The sequence below is a fragment of the Dromaius novaehollandiae genome, chromosome W (assembly GCF_036370855.1).
Source record: "Dromaius novaehollandiae isolate bDroNov1 chromosome W, bDroNov1.hap1, whole genome shotgun sequence".
In the NCBI taxonomy this organism is placed as follows: domain Eukaryota; kingdom Metazoa; phylum Chordata; class Aves; order Casuariiformes; family Dromaiidae; genus Dromaius; species Dromaius novaehollandiae.
In genome coordinates this window covers 70,245,603-70,260,027 of record NC_088130.1, presented here as the reverse complement: position 1 = coordinate 70,260,027, position 14,425 = coordinate 70,245,603, and the positions used below count along the sequence as shown (strand labels likewise).

The following is a 14,425-nucleotide window of genomic DNA, read 5'->3' as shown; positions in this document are numbered from 1 at the left end:
GCCCGGCGCGAGGCCTGGGTGATGGGCACAGGGGAGAGGCACATTTACCCGGTGGCGGACGGAGGCCCTCTCTGCATCCCTCCCGCTGGAGTCCTGCAACTCTTTTTCTTTTCCCCCCTCCGCTTTTATTCTTCGCCCCTGGTCTCCCCTTTCCGCGCGCCGGAGCAGCATCCCGCCGCGGGGCCGTTGCCCCCGGGCAGCGCGCGTCTGCGTCCCGGGGACCTGCCGGCGTCGCGAGGCCGCGTTTGCAGATCTTCAAAAGATCCGCACCGAGCTCTTTAATTTGGTGTGCTATTAACTCGTAGGATGGCAATTTGCTTTCGCTGTTTTAGTGTCTTATTTATAGCCTCGACTAATTTTCATAGCAACTTTTACTATGCCAGGGAAAAAAAAGGGGGGGGGGATCCAGTAATAAAATCCTACCAAATCAAACCATCCTTTTTCCATCCCGTAGCTCTGCGTGATCCCGGGATGAGCACCACGTTAACAGCTCAGCAGAATGAGCCCTAAATTTGGGGCAGGCTCTGCGTGGGGGGCGGTGTGCCCGCAGCTGGCACGAGGGTTGGGGTTTTCTTTAAACGAGAGATTATGCTGGGTCTCAAAGAACGACTGCTGTCAAATGATGAACGTTTTAGAGAAGTTGTTTTAGGTGGCGTCGCATGCAGAAGACCAGAGTCGTGGCAGCGGAGCTGCTGACTCAGCCATCTGCATTTCTGAGTGCCCTTTAATATATATTTAAATATTATGTATGTGACTGTGGACGTGGACTTGTGCTAACACGTGATGTGCAGCCTGGTGTCGGTGACCCCGTACGGTTCTGTAAGGGATCATGTGCTTCTGCCAAGGCAGCATTTGCAGAAAAAGGGATGTTTATTTTTATTTTTATTTAATTTTTCAGTAATGCACAGAGCAGAACCTCGTAGGCACACGCACGTGTGCAGCGGCTTCGTTGCAATAGTCCTGGGCTCAAATCCGTGCTCCCTGAAAGTGCCTGCTGGGGCAGAGGGGGCCCTTGCCCGCAGGCAGGGAAGGGAGAGGCGAGCGCGCTTTCGCGTGTGCTGGGGTAACGTCTGCAGGCAGCGGCACGGCAGGGCCAGGAGTTTGGGAAATGGGCGTTTTGGGGACTGTCTCCGCTGGGGCAATTTGCCTTTAGTGCTTGCTTGTTTGACCAAAGCCAGTGGGAGTTTAGCTCGGTGTCAGCAGACACCGGCTTCCCAGGCTCCATCCCACTGTCGCTGCTCCCTCGGGGCGGGATTCAGGGAAAAGCTCTGCGTGCACAGGGAAAAGCTCTGCTTGCATGCACATACGTCGTAGCGGTGACAGCGAGCCGGGTGACAGGGGTGAAGGACCGCAGCCCTCCCCTGTAATGACAGACACGTGTTCCTACCTACACGTACAAGACACTCTGGTCGTAAGTGATCTATAGATGACTTTTTACAAGTGATCCAGGAGATAAATTATCTCGAGTGACTTTTATTCTTCCTAGCAGCACTGAAAAAGGCAGCATGGCCTTGTCCAGCTTTAGTTTTAAAATCAGAATTAATAATTGTCGCACTGCAGCAATTCTCGACGGCGGGCTTTGCCCGCTCTTCTTTGCCTGCAAAGTTTGAAGGTTCATTTCGGCGCTGGCTCCTCCGAGGGAGATGTCCTTCAGTCTGCTGGTGCCAGTTCACTGGTAGCTGGGGAGTAGCTGGTTTCTAAATAGCTCCTTTGCCAGTTGTGACGGAGACGGGTTTTCTGAAGTATTGCTGTGTCAGAGCACGAAGGCTGGTGCACGGCCGTGTTCGCTTCAAGATGCTGATTACCGCAGCTAATGACTGCTTTATTAGAAGAGGAATACCTTTGGCTTGGCCTGTGGCTCTCGGCTAACAAGTTAATCTCTCACTGCTGCTGGCAGCCGTGTGTTCAAAGGCCTCGCGTAGTTTTTAGTTGGTAAAGTCATATTTGCATAAATGTGTTCATATTTTTTTTTTAAATTGCATTCTGTACCTATCTTGTTTATCAGCCCCAGTAAGTGCCGAATCTTTTCCGGCCCTCTCTTCTCGGGGAGACTGGGCATCGGGAGATAACAGTGTCGCAAACTGGCAGATGCTTTACCCTTGGGCTCGTGGTGGTGTGCACAAACCATCATTTTTCCCTTGCAATAATTATGGTGTTAAGAGGCATTTGTGTTGTGTGCTCTCTTTCAGCTCGCACCATGTTTGGTTCCTGTTATGCAAATACTGCTTTAAACTTAGAAATGCCAATTTGCATTAATATTTTGGTTTCATATAGCTAGCTATTGCATTGCAAAAACAAGTGCATTTTAATGAGCATTTGGCAGAATGTTAAAAAAAGATATGGTACTCATTAAATTCTATTATATGAAATGCAGTAGTTTGTTGCCAAAAATCATTAGGATAAAATATAATGCAAGTTAGGGCCACAACTATAGCCCTCATCAAAGAGTGCCGTGACATTACGGAATTGCAACGCTACAGTGTTGTTTACTGCGTTGTGCAAACCTCTCTCTTTTGCTATGAAACGGGAATAGTGCGAACTTCTAGCGTTTCTTAGAACCAATTTTATCGTCCTTGTGCCATCGCTGAGCGTTTCTAACTTCAGTGCTCTAAGCAAACTTCTGTTGGGTCTCTTTGGTTTACCTGATCCTGCAGACTCTTGAAAGACACAAACGCTGAACCGAAAAGCAGTGTTTTATTCCCTGATGGATTTCAGAGCCTAAATTTGCAGTGGGCAAAGGTTCCCTTTGGCGTCCTGGAGCCAGAATCACGTGTGAACAAATGGCTTGGTCATATCGAAGAAGGGCCAGAGCATGCGTGCGGGTCAGCACATCTCTCCAGAGGCATCTCTGGTCGTTGGAGCCCTGTTGGGGAACGCGAGACTTCTGTAGTTGGGCAGAACTACTTTCGTATATACTTTCATATATAATATATATATAAAATATGTATATTTATTTATAAAATTATATATATATATATATATGCATATATACACATATACATATACACTGGGAGCGCAGGTGCCCGTCGGGATGCCAGCCCTCCTCCATCGCTTGCTCCCCCTCGGGCTTTTTTCGGCGCATTGGCACTGGAAGCACGTCCAAGGCTGCTGGTCTAGGGGCAGGCTAGGACAGGGTTAAACGAATGCTTTTCTTCATCGCTCCGAAGCGATATAGACTTTTCTTTGACTAATGTAGCTTAATTAGCGGTCAATTAAAACTGAACATTGTTGAATTGAAGCTCTTTGATCAAAACCCCTGGCATGGGCTCCCTTTCTTTAACTAGCCACCATCTTGAATTCATTTGGAATCGGTAGTGTAAACAAGTTTAAAACTGGTTCTTTTATAAGAAGTCAGCAGGCTTGTATAGCTGTGGTTTCTTTCTTTTCCTTTTTTTTTTTTTTTTCTCTTAACTTCTGTAGGCGGCAATTCAAAGCAGCGCTAAATGAAAACAGTGCTACACCCTGAAAAGTGCATTTAAAAAAAAAAAAGTTGCGTTAATTAATCAGAATGCAGCGACTCTTCCTTGTTTCGCTTCTCGTCATAATCTATATTTTCTCCCCAGTGAATAATTTCGTTACTATCTGTGGCGTATCTCGTTTGCTGGCGGGGCAGCAGGGCGGGCGGAGGGGAAGGTGCCTGCGGCATCGGCGTCGGAAAATGGCTCCATGAGCTGGTTTTGGGCAGCGATAACCTGAATGATTTGATGCATCTCTGGAAACTTTGCTTGCGATGTTATTTTAGCGGTTACCTCTTGGAAGGTGTCTGACGGGTGAAGGTTGTGCTTCCGATGGGCGCAGCTCAAACGGCCGTGAAAGCATGAAAGATGCTTGCGGTGAGCTCTGGACCATTTGCCTGCTGGTTTGGTAGCTCACTCGTTTCAGCAGCGAGCTTGAGCGGAAGACAAAAATGGAAGTGCTCAGTTGTTGTTAGCTTGAGCGGAAGATAAGACCAACTGGGCATTTCCATTTTTAAAAGCCGAGCTGACCCCGAAAGCAGTAGGGCTGCCGGCGTCTTCGGTGGGTGAAGCAGGTTCTAATGTGATGTTGGGTTTTTGGTGCTCTGAATTCTCAGACAGCTGAAGCTGGCCGAGATTTCCGAAATGTGGGTATTTAGTGAGATTTTTTTTGTAAATGCAACTATTTAAGCTGCAGTATTCATATTTTTATAATAACTAACATAATTCAACAGCTAAGCGCCGTAAGAAAACCAGGGATTTTAAATGCTCTCCCGGTGGTTGGGTAGAGTCTTCCATCCATGCTTGCGCGCTCTCCGTGCAAGCCGCAGCTGGGGCACGTTGGCCATGCAGACCCTCATGGACCCCTCGCTCAGAGTGCTCCTCAAGCACTCGGCGGGGGCTTGGGGCAGCGTTTTCCTCTGTCTCCAGCTGCCCGCGTTCACACGGCATGGTCTGGCTTTGAGTCACATGTAGATGAACCCAACCCTACGTGGGGACCCGCTGGATTTCCCAGGTTCGTGCTTCAGCTGGGCAGGTTCACACCATCTTGGTGTTCTTCTTTGCCCGGTATTAGTCACTCGGCGGTCCCTCGGGGCTGGGCCTCCCCGGCTTGCTGGGCCCGGGCGGCAGAAAGCGGGTGTCCGCTGCCGGCTCCTCCCCGGGACGCCGAGGTTCAAGTGGTCCAACCTTCTGCTGCAGTGCTGGAGCACGGCTTTGGTGTGCGCCGTTGGCTTGCCATGGCACCCGCTGCCTCGTTCCAGCCGCCCGCGCACGCGCTCCAACGCGTTCGCCTTGGCTTTGGAGTTGGGATATCTTATAACGTAAATCTCCCACTGCAAATACTAGTAGAGAAGTTCGAGCAGATGACTTGCGTGCTTCCAGCCGGCTTCTGCCAGGCCCTCGCCGGAGGAGGCCCTCGGGGACGCGGCACTGGCAGACTTCGTTCTTTCTGCGAGTGATGGCGTTTAAAACTTTTAATCGCTTTCATCAAAAAACTGGGTGAAAATCGTAGTCCTAAACAATAATTAAAATAAAATTTCCATCTCTTGACAGAGAGAGAAATTGTTGATAGTAAATGTGCCTTTCAGCCTTCCCTCATGCCTTCTCCCAAAAGGGCTGATTAGGATGTAATAATTGGGGATGATAGCAGGAGGAAGACGACAATTCCATTTAATTAAAGATAATTTATTTTACTTTAACTTGGCGATGTCCCACATGAATAAGAGTAGATTTAGCAGATAGATTTATTAATGGGTACTGACATCTCTGCTGACATAAAAAGCAAACATTTTCTTTCCTCATTGTTTTTATTGTGTCTCAGCACCTGAAGCTGCTGTCACCCCGCTCCCCTGCCGTCCCGCAGGGATGGAGACGTTTCCGCAGGGGCTGCAGCTCACGGCTCGTTGCCTGAGACAGGTCTGAGACGCCGAGTTTGGGCCGGGATGCATTTCTGATTTTTAGGAAGACCGTGGGAAGGTGAGATCCAGCTTGGGCCTGTTTCTGTTCGCCACGGAAACCGGCGTTTCCACCCGGGGTGGATGCCTGGGTCGTTACCTGGCTCCCGCTGAACTTTGGGCTCAACTCCCTGCTCTTCCCGGTGCTCTGTGCTGGGGGCAGTTGACGTCCCCGGGGCGCAGGGGCAACCCGTGGGGAAGGCAGCCCCCCTGCTACGGAGACCCACCGAGGCTGCTGTGCCTTGGCCACCACGGTCTGCCCGGCCCCACCAAGCTGCAGGCTCGGCAGCTAAGAGAGGGCGTTAGAGCAGGTTTCTTGGGGACAGTCCTTCAGGCGTCATCTCAAACCGGTGTACCTAGGTGTTGGCTCTCCCGCGCGTGCAGCATTGGTCCCTTTGGGTTGGTGAGTCCCATGTGTGCCTGCTCCGACACATGCAAGTCTAGGTAGCTCTCGCGGTCCTGCGGCCCGCGGGACCAGACGTGGTCCTGCAAGCTCTCGTGGTCCTGCAAGCTTTCGTGGTCCTGCAGAAAGCCAGTGTGGGCTTTCTGCCGCCGCCTGATGTAGCCACGTGAACTTGAGCCAGTTAAATCTCCGCCGAGTTTAGTCCTCTCTTTCTTCGCTGATAAACATCTCAGCCCCGCTGCCGGCAGTGGAGCTGTGCTGATTTGCACAAGCTGTGAGGATATACCACTGAATATATAAAACATGACTATCAGGAATTTGTCTGGGGACTTTAGGCAAACAGATAAGATCTAATTAATGATTGTATATGCTTTAAATTATTTGATCACACTGTGCTAGGTAGATAATGACCAGAACCACTGAAAGATTGCAAGATTAAGGCTCTTTTCTTGCAGAGAAATTTGGGAGGAAAAATGTGGGCAGATGTCTGATACATTCACTGTCTCTGCATGTATTTGTAAACAGAGCATAGAAAATAAAAAAACATAAAATCATTCTCAGGAATGCAATGCAGAAAAGGAAGGTTACAAAGCAGATCCAGAAAAGAAGGAAAATGCATGAAATAGTCCTTTTCCTGTGCTCTGCCTCTTCTGGGAACTCCTTTATTTAAAAAAAAAGATGCTTGAAGACATGCTATCTTACATTAAATGTGAATCAGAATTTGCATACGATGACTACCCCTGAAACTCTGCCAAGTGGCACCTTTGTTCTTTTCATCATCACTTTTATTTCTATTTTCCCACTCTTTTTCCTCATCTCACTCCTTATTGCTTTTTTTGAGGTCTGCTTCTGACTTGCTGAGTAGCTGCAACTTTTGAAATCACAGCGAGAGCAGGATGTCAGCTTCATTTTCTAAGTTTGTCACGTCTTTCCTCTGCTGAAGACCCCCGATTCTTTGTCCTTTCTTCCTGCCTGCTCTCTGCAGTTTGCTCTTTTGCTTCTCCTTCCATCCTTGACACATCTCCTGTTGTGTGTGTCCTCTTCTGCACCCTCAGGGTCCTTTTCTCAGCCTTGCCCCAAGTCGGCTGTTCTCACCAAAGTGAGGGCTGCAAGTTGCCCTTACCGAAATCAGGTAGGTGAGTCAGGCCTTTCTCCTTGCTCTAGAGCAGCCAGCTCCTCACCAGCTTCCATGGTGTTAGTATCTCTAGCAGTGATTGACCACACTCTATCATTTTCTCTTCTCTTGTTTCTTTGCAGAAACTCTCGTTTCTCTGTTTTATCTTCCGTTCTGGTGTTTCTTTCCATCCCTCCCCTGCGCGTTCTCCCCCAGTGCCTGCAGGGTTAATGACAGCAGGCTTTGTGTCTCTAAAAGCATGAGCAGAGCCGTGCTGGACCTGAGGCGTGGCCAGAAGTGATTTTAGCAATTTTCCGTGGCCAAACCCCCGTTACCTTGTCCAGGCTGCACCCCCGAGCCCTGAGGTGGGGGAGCTCCTCCCGGTGCACATCGAGATCAAGGGAGTGGAGTTTAGCTCCTCGTCTTACATGAGCGTGGGTGATGGCTCGCACGGGCTGGTGTGACATGTCCCAGGTAGTCGACAACGTGCCGCAGCTTCCCCTTTGCTGTTTCATCCCATGTCTTTCCCATCGCTCCTCAAGGGAGCCTGGAGCGGGGATCTCTCTGGAGGGCTCCATACAAAGGCTTGGTCACTCTTCTGGTGGCCAAAGGACACCTTTCTCCGTAACAGCTTAAAAATAAAAAAAAATCAAATAGCAAAGCAGTGTGGTCTTGGTCCCCGCTGTCCTGAAGCTGTTGTATCTGGCTCTCTTCTTTGATCCTACCTGTCTTGGCAGATTTCTTTGCTGCTGAGCAACCTGCTTTTCCGTGCGGTAATATACTTGTAAAAATATTTAGGTCTTTCTGTGTGCCTGTCACTTTGGCACATTTCTACTTAGTTATTAAATTTTCCTCTCTGTGGATTTTTCTCTTATTTCTTCTTCTCTTTCTGCTTTGCTTTCTTGTCTTTTTGTTCCTTGTCCCTGGGGCTTTCTCCTACTGTATGTGGTCATCTCCCAATGTCTTCACCTACTTTTCTGCGTAATCCTTTCCTCACGCTTCTCTCCCTTCCTTTTCTTTCCCTAAAACCCACTGGAAACCACTCCGACTTGACGGGACCTTTGGGTGGACTCTGCCTGCCGATGGTCTGCTCTCCCGGAGCCGCCTGCGCGTGTTGGAGAAGGGCATTGGCAAGGAAAACGATGGACCTGCCAACGCTAGGAAACCATGGAGTGGTGGGAGAAAAGGCAGGGTCTGTCGTTAGGATTCACCTGCAATTTCCTAACCTCCCCAGCAATGACTGAGGATGATAGTATTTCTTCTTACGCTGCTTTGGTAATGACCCAGGAAAGTTGCCTGATAAAGACAAATGGCTGAAAGAAATCAGAGTCTGAGCAGATAATCTCCAGATCTATTTACGTTACTGCTGCTTTTTTAGAATGTGTATTCTTGCACGGGGGTGACATAATATTGTAATTTTTTTCTTTCGTTTAGTTGACCCTTTTTTAACTTTGGGCGTTCACAAGATGTAGTATTCAGCAGCCCCATCTGGAAAATATTTTAACTGAGCAGGATCTGCAGACTTAGAGGATCATATAGGGTGGGATAAGGAAAAGGAAAAAAAAAGAGACAGCTAATGTTTAGGGTATGTTTAGAGTAAGGCAGTTCTTTGCATTAGTGGTGATTCCTGGTGGAGTTGGAACAAGCAGTGCACAGCAAAGGAGTGGTTTGGTCCAGCTTTCCATGTTTCACCTCAGGATGAGCTGTGGTTTGTAAAACTGGCACTTTGCAGTAGCTGTTGCATCTACACCAGTGTCTGCAAGTTTCTGCTTGATCACGTCTGTGCAAGTAAGGAGGACACCCCGGAAGCCCCACGCGTACGCAGCAGCATGCTCTGCCGGTGGCTTTGCTGAGGCAAGAGCAAAGGGAGACGTTTTGCATATCTGGGCCAGCCCCGTGCAAAGCTCCCTTGCCAGCAGAGCAGTTGCTCGGCTGATCCCAATAAGCATATCCACCGGGAAACCACAGCCTCAGGCTCCACTGGGAAACGTCTCTGTGAGGTGGCACAAAATGGGTCTCCTTCAGTGAGGTCCTCATAATTTTTTCTTTAATAATTATCCACTCTCCTGCTGGTGGCAATCACAGGATCCAACCTGGTGCCAACCCGCGGCGCGGGGTTGACGTTGTCCGCACGCAACGTAGGGTGCTTGCAGGAGGACACGTGTCTGCTGGGGGACGTGGGGCAAAATGCAGTGCAGAGGCAAGCTTGAGGGTTTTCTCCTTTTTTTTTATTTTTTGTGCTCAATCTCACACCTGCATTCATTTTCTGCAGCACTAAACAACCTTTTTCATTAACCCTGGACAACCTTTGGCCCCTGCTATCCCCCCGGGCTTCGCGTGGTCCGTGACCCCTTCCTGGGGCTGTGACTTACAGGTGGTTACCGTAGCTATGTACACTTGTTTTCCATGGTGCACCGTGCACTTAACGGCTCAGCGGGACCTGCAATTTCATACCTCTCACGGGGCGAGGGGTTGGTTTGCATGTGCTGCTCTGTTTCGTGGCTCATATGGTATCAATTACTGTTTGATGGCAACGCCAGGCCCTGGGCCTTTTGCATGTTTGTCCTGCGAGAAAGATCTGGAAGAGCCGACATCTGGTTTTGATTGCTGCAATTGCAGGTTGATAGAATAAACGCAGGGTGAGGTGGGTGGGTTTTCCTTCCGGCCCTTTCCACTCCGGGCTGGTAATGTGCTTCACTTGTGGAGCTGCTCTTTTCATCAGGGCCCTCCTCCCCCACCGCCCGCTCCCTCTTCCTCCCGCCCCAAAGCACCAGCAGCAACATGTGGCCTGAATTAGGGACCTGCGGTTTAAGAAGTGTCCTTCTTCTGCCGGAGACCTGGGGCAGGTCGGGCCAGGGGAGGGGGGATCTGCTCCTAACGGCTATGAAAATGCAAAAAAAAACCCCAAAATTTTGGGGGGGATGGGGGTGCCTAAAGGCTGGGGAGCGTCGTCCTTAGGTGAGAGGGCAGGGCGGGATGGCCGCGTTGCCTTGGCCGGCCCTGCCGTGCCGGGAGTCCTCCTTCCAGCTCGCCGTTCCCGGGGCAGGAGCGATGGCACCGCGCTTCCGTTTGGGAGGAAACCTGGCGTCTTCCAGCAGCAGCGGAGGGCAGCGGGGGCCGAGATGGAAGGGGAGGGAAACCGCCGGGGTCCCTTTGCCGGGCCACCTGCCACCAGCTGTCACCGAACGGCCGGGAGGGAGGAAGGGGACGGCGAGGGGCCCCCCGTGCCCTCCCTGGGGCCGGCTGGGGCTCCGTGCATGGTGCAGGCGCGGGAAAGCTCGGCTCCGTGCATGGCGTGGGAAAGCCGGGCTCCGGGCACGGGAAAGCCCGGCTCTGCACGCGGCGCTCATCCCTGCTAGATCAGCGCTGCTGGAGACCCGCTCAGGAGCCCTCGAATGGCGAAAACGGAAAGATTTTGAACCACATTCTTAGCAGAATTAGAGAGAATTCCGAAGAACTAGAGAAGAAAAGGTGTTGGGAACTTGCAGGCAGGCTCCCAAAAATCGAAACAATGTGATAATTTTTTCATGGTGTCATATTGCAGAATGGCTTGTTTTCCCCAGATCGTTATTCATCATCTCTCCAGGCCTCCCAGCATGAGTCACAATCATTTGCTAAATTCAGGCTCTCTTTAAGAATATTAACATCTTTAAATCTATAATAGATTTTCTGTCAAATCAGAAAGTTGGCTGTACGCATCTGCAGCTTACTCCGTTTCTTCTCTTTGCAGACAGCATGTTACCACTTTCACCGGTGGTATAAATTCAACCTGCTTTACTTTGGCAATTCTGGATCGAGTCATTGGGTTGTCTTTCTTTATCAACACTTATTCGTGATCATTTATGCGTCTGTTTAAGTTAGGTTGTAGGCACGATTCCTGCTCTGTAAAATTATCTGGCAAACACTTACGGATGGATTATCAATATGAATAAATAATACACTTTCTTGGGGTTTTTAAATGTTATTTGTTCTGTGGGATAATGGAGGAAGACATGGGCCAGTGAGCATATTGCGTGTTCGTGGGGCTGATCGTTCCCTGTGCTCTCCCTGTTGCCAGCCCCTGTGATCCGGGGGAAAACACATCTGTGGACTTCTGCACATTTTAATCTGAGAGGGATTTCCATGCGTGCTCTGAACTGATGTCATGATACCGGGAAGATCTTGGTGTGATAAAAACCTGACAATAATGAATATTTATATTGAAAGACTGGATTTTCTTAAGGAAATACAAGATTTTAAAAAAAGCACCGTGCAGCTGCTTGAGCTCATTGCGATGCCTGAGCCTGCCACAGCGAAATGGGTTAATTCGCCTGACTCCGGCGGCTTTCGCTTTGTGAGATTCTGCTTTGAAACTAACAGGAAAAATAAATGCCTGTCTTCAGCGAGGAAGAGTTACACCCAGTTACATGCCGCTTTGTAAGCTGGCATTTATTTTGGCTCTCTCCGTGACCGCTAAAAGCTGTCTGCCCTCTCCTCCTCCTCGTGCTGGTTTTGTTTCCTCTGCTTCGCGACTTCCGCACCGACTTGCGCGTCCAGGAGCTGCCCAGGGCGACGCTTGCCAAAGCTTTCATTCATCGTTAAGAACAGTAAAAAAGAAAAAAATCACCCGGCACGTTTGACCCAGCTTTAATTGCAGTCTCGTCCTGGCGAGCTTCCTGTCGCTAGCGCTGAGGACTGATCACCGCTGCCGGCAGGCGAGACCCGGCCGTGGATGCGCGGCTGTGCTCGTCGCTCCCGCCGGGCGCCCGCCCCTGCCGGACGAGCGCATCTCGCGCAAACGCGCGGTCCTCCGCGCCGGCACGCGGAGAAACGCCGGCAGACGGTTTCCCTGGAGTTCATTTCGCCGCTGGCTCCGTGGATTTTGGTTGTTCCTGGTGTGTTTTCCCGTTGCATCACCGGGAGAGTGGGGGCTCGGGGCGCGGGGCCCCAGCGGCAGCAGCAGCCGGCCGCGTGCCCGCCGGCGGCAGGGCCTTTCCCAGCGCCTTTCTGGATAGCCGGGGTCGCGTCTGCCGGTCGTTACCCGCTACGGGAACGCGGGAAAAGCAGGCGCTGGGCTGAGCGGAGGTGCCGCCGCCGGAGGAGAGCTGGAGCCGGGATGCTTGGGACGCTTTGGCTGATCGGCCCCCAGCTGCCATGAGCGGGTTTAGAAATGCACCGAGGGAAGGGGCGTTTGGGGCGTTTGGGTGAAGCTCTGCGCTGGGCCCTGCCGGTGGGTGCTGCGTTAGGAGCGTACGGTCCACCGGGGCGGCAAGCAGCGGTGGAAGAAGGGAACGAAACCCCTCCAGAGGACGTGTGGAGAAGGGAGGACAAGGTGGTGGGAACCTTAACCTGGTGGCAGGACGTAGCAGAGGATGCAGGAGGGGACTTCTCCGTCATCTCTTTCAAGACAAGAGCCCACGTAATTTTTCCCGGGTAGGACCCTTGCCATGCAGCGGTTTGGACGTGCCGGGCTCGCTGGTAGGAGACCGTCCTTTGGGTTTGCCCTTCCCCTGGGAAGCGTCTCCCTGCCGGCTACGGTGCCGCGTGGGAAGGAAGCATAGTACAAGTTCATGCGATTTTTCTGTGAACGTTTAAAATACTTAGTTTTGGCTGTTTTCTTCTCAGAAATCTGCATCAAGCTGTTGTGCTTGCCGTGTAGATCCTCGTATGGCAGTTAGGGAGAAATAGTTGAATTTAGTTACAAGAGAGCAACTGATGGAACGATGGAGAGGTTGGGCGTCTCTGGAGGGGCGCTGATGATGATGGTGATGATGAAGTCCGTGGCCGGTTCCCGCTGCCGAGCGTGGCTCCGGCGGGTGGCAAGGGCCCAGGGAAAGCTCCCGTCGGCACATGCAGCCCGCAGGCGAGACCCAGCACCAGGAGCAGAGCAAAATGGCCCGAACTCTTAAATACATTGTGATGTAGCAGAACCGAGCAAATACCCTAAATTAAACGCCACGATGCAGTAAAGCTGTTTTAAAGCCGGTTGTTATACCTCCCCGAGATACGTCCGTGCGATGCCTCTGTTTTGCAAGCAGCGTGCACAGTGCTTTGTTTGAAAGCACGAGAGGTGCCTGCTGCGTGCTTCGCTAAGGCATCGCCGTGCCGCCGTTGATGTCCCTGCCCCTCTCCAACCCGTGGGTTAGCTCCCTGCATTCGTGTACCGTAGGTGTGTTGAAGCATCAGGCCTGTTTCTCCATCCCTGCCCATCTTTAATGTGACAGTAGTTGCTTTAGCGTTAAATCTGGCGTTCGGATCTCTTTTCTGAAAGCCTCTGCAATGTCTCCCTGGTCATTTGCTGCTACCTGGCGTTGAGCATTTGCGAAAGAAGGTGTTCCCGCTGGCCGGGAGACAGCCTGGAGCATGGGAAGGGGTGGGAAGGGTGCGCGAGGGGGTGGTGGGTCCTCCATGCTCGGGTCCTCTGCCTTCCCATTGCTCTGGCCCATGTCTCCCGCATCCCTCCCTGGGGTTTCGGAGATGCCCTGGTCCCCTGTCGCGGCCGAAGCCTGGGAGATGCGTTGGTGGGACGTGGAGGACCTGAGGCCGGGGGGATTTTTCCCCCCCCCTCGTGCATTGAAACCCTCAGAAATGGCCTCTTCCGCGTGGCTTTCGGCATAGCTGGTGCAAAAACAGGGATGCTGAAGGAGCGTGCCGCTGGCCGCGTCGCTGCGTTTGAGCCCGTAACTCGATTAAACGCCGGCGCGCGAGCGGAGGGCTGGCCCACGGTCCGTGGTCCGCCGCTCGACCGGGCTCTGCCGCGACTGCGGTGCCCCCGACGCCGATTTTCCTCGGCTCCGGCCGCGTCGAGCTGCGGGTCCCGGCCGGGCTCCGTGCCGGCGGCGCTCGTTGCCGCCGCGGCTCTCGCTTTGCTTGCGCTGCGACCTGGGAACGCCGGCGCGGGCTCCCTGCCAGCTCTGTGATCTGCTGCCTGCCGCAAAATGGAGGCAGGAAGGTATCCATTTTCATCAGGAGATGACAGTGCCTCGGTCTTCCTGACCATCTGGAGAGCGCCGCTCCCAGCGCAGGAGCGAAATTCCAGGGAATACAGAGCGCCTGTGGGGAGAGGGGATAAATTACGCCGGGCCTCCCGCGCCCGGGCGGCTGCTTCCCGCGCTCCCGCTCCATCCGAGCCCGGAGCGCGCCAGGCGCTTCGCGAGGCGAGTCGCGGAAACCTCGGGTGCGTTAGTAAACAAATGTAAGTAAATTAGTTTTTTGGCACACGTGCTAAGCTCGTCGCACACACAGATAGAATAAGTACTGCGGGAGACGGCCTTTTTCCCCCGACGTGTACACACGCTGTGTTGGTGGTCCTGCGTAGGTCCAGGTTTTAATAGTCCTCTCAAGCTTCTCGGGAAAGAGCCGGAACCATGGGAATTTCGTATCCCGAGATATGTTTATACTTGTCAGCGTTCTTGATAATGCTGTTTTCTAAACTTCATTTTTTGGGTTGGGGAAATAACGGCTTTGACGTCCTTGCGCTGCTTTCCTTTTTGTGCTCGAATGCGTGAAGTCCGTACAC

General features: G+C 51.9%; 1 protein-coding gene across 17 annotated transcripts in view; it reads left to right on the top strand.

Moving 5' to 3' along the window:
• LOC112994500 (transcription factor 4) overlaps nucleotides 1–14,425 on the top strand; it is a 208,706-nt gene that overhangs the window by 150,417 nt on the left and 43,864 nt on the right. The gene's annotated exons all lie outside the window — the stretch shown is intronic.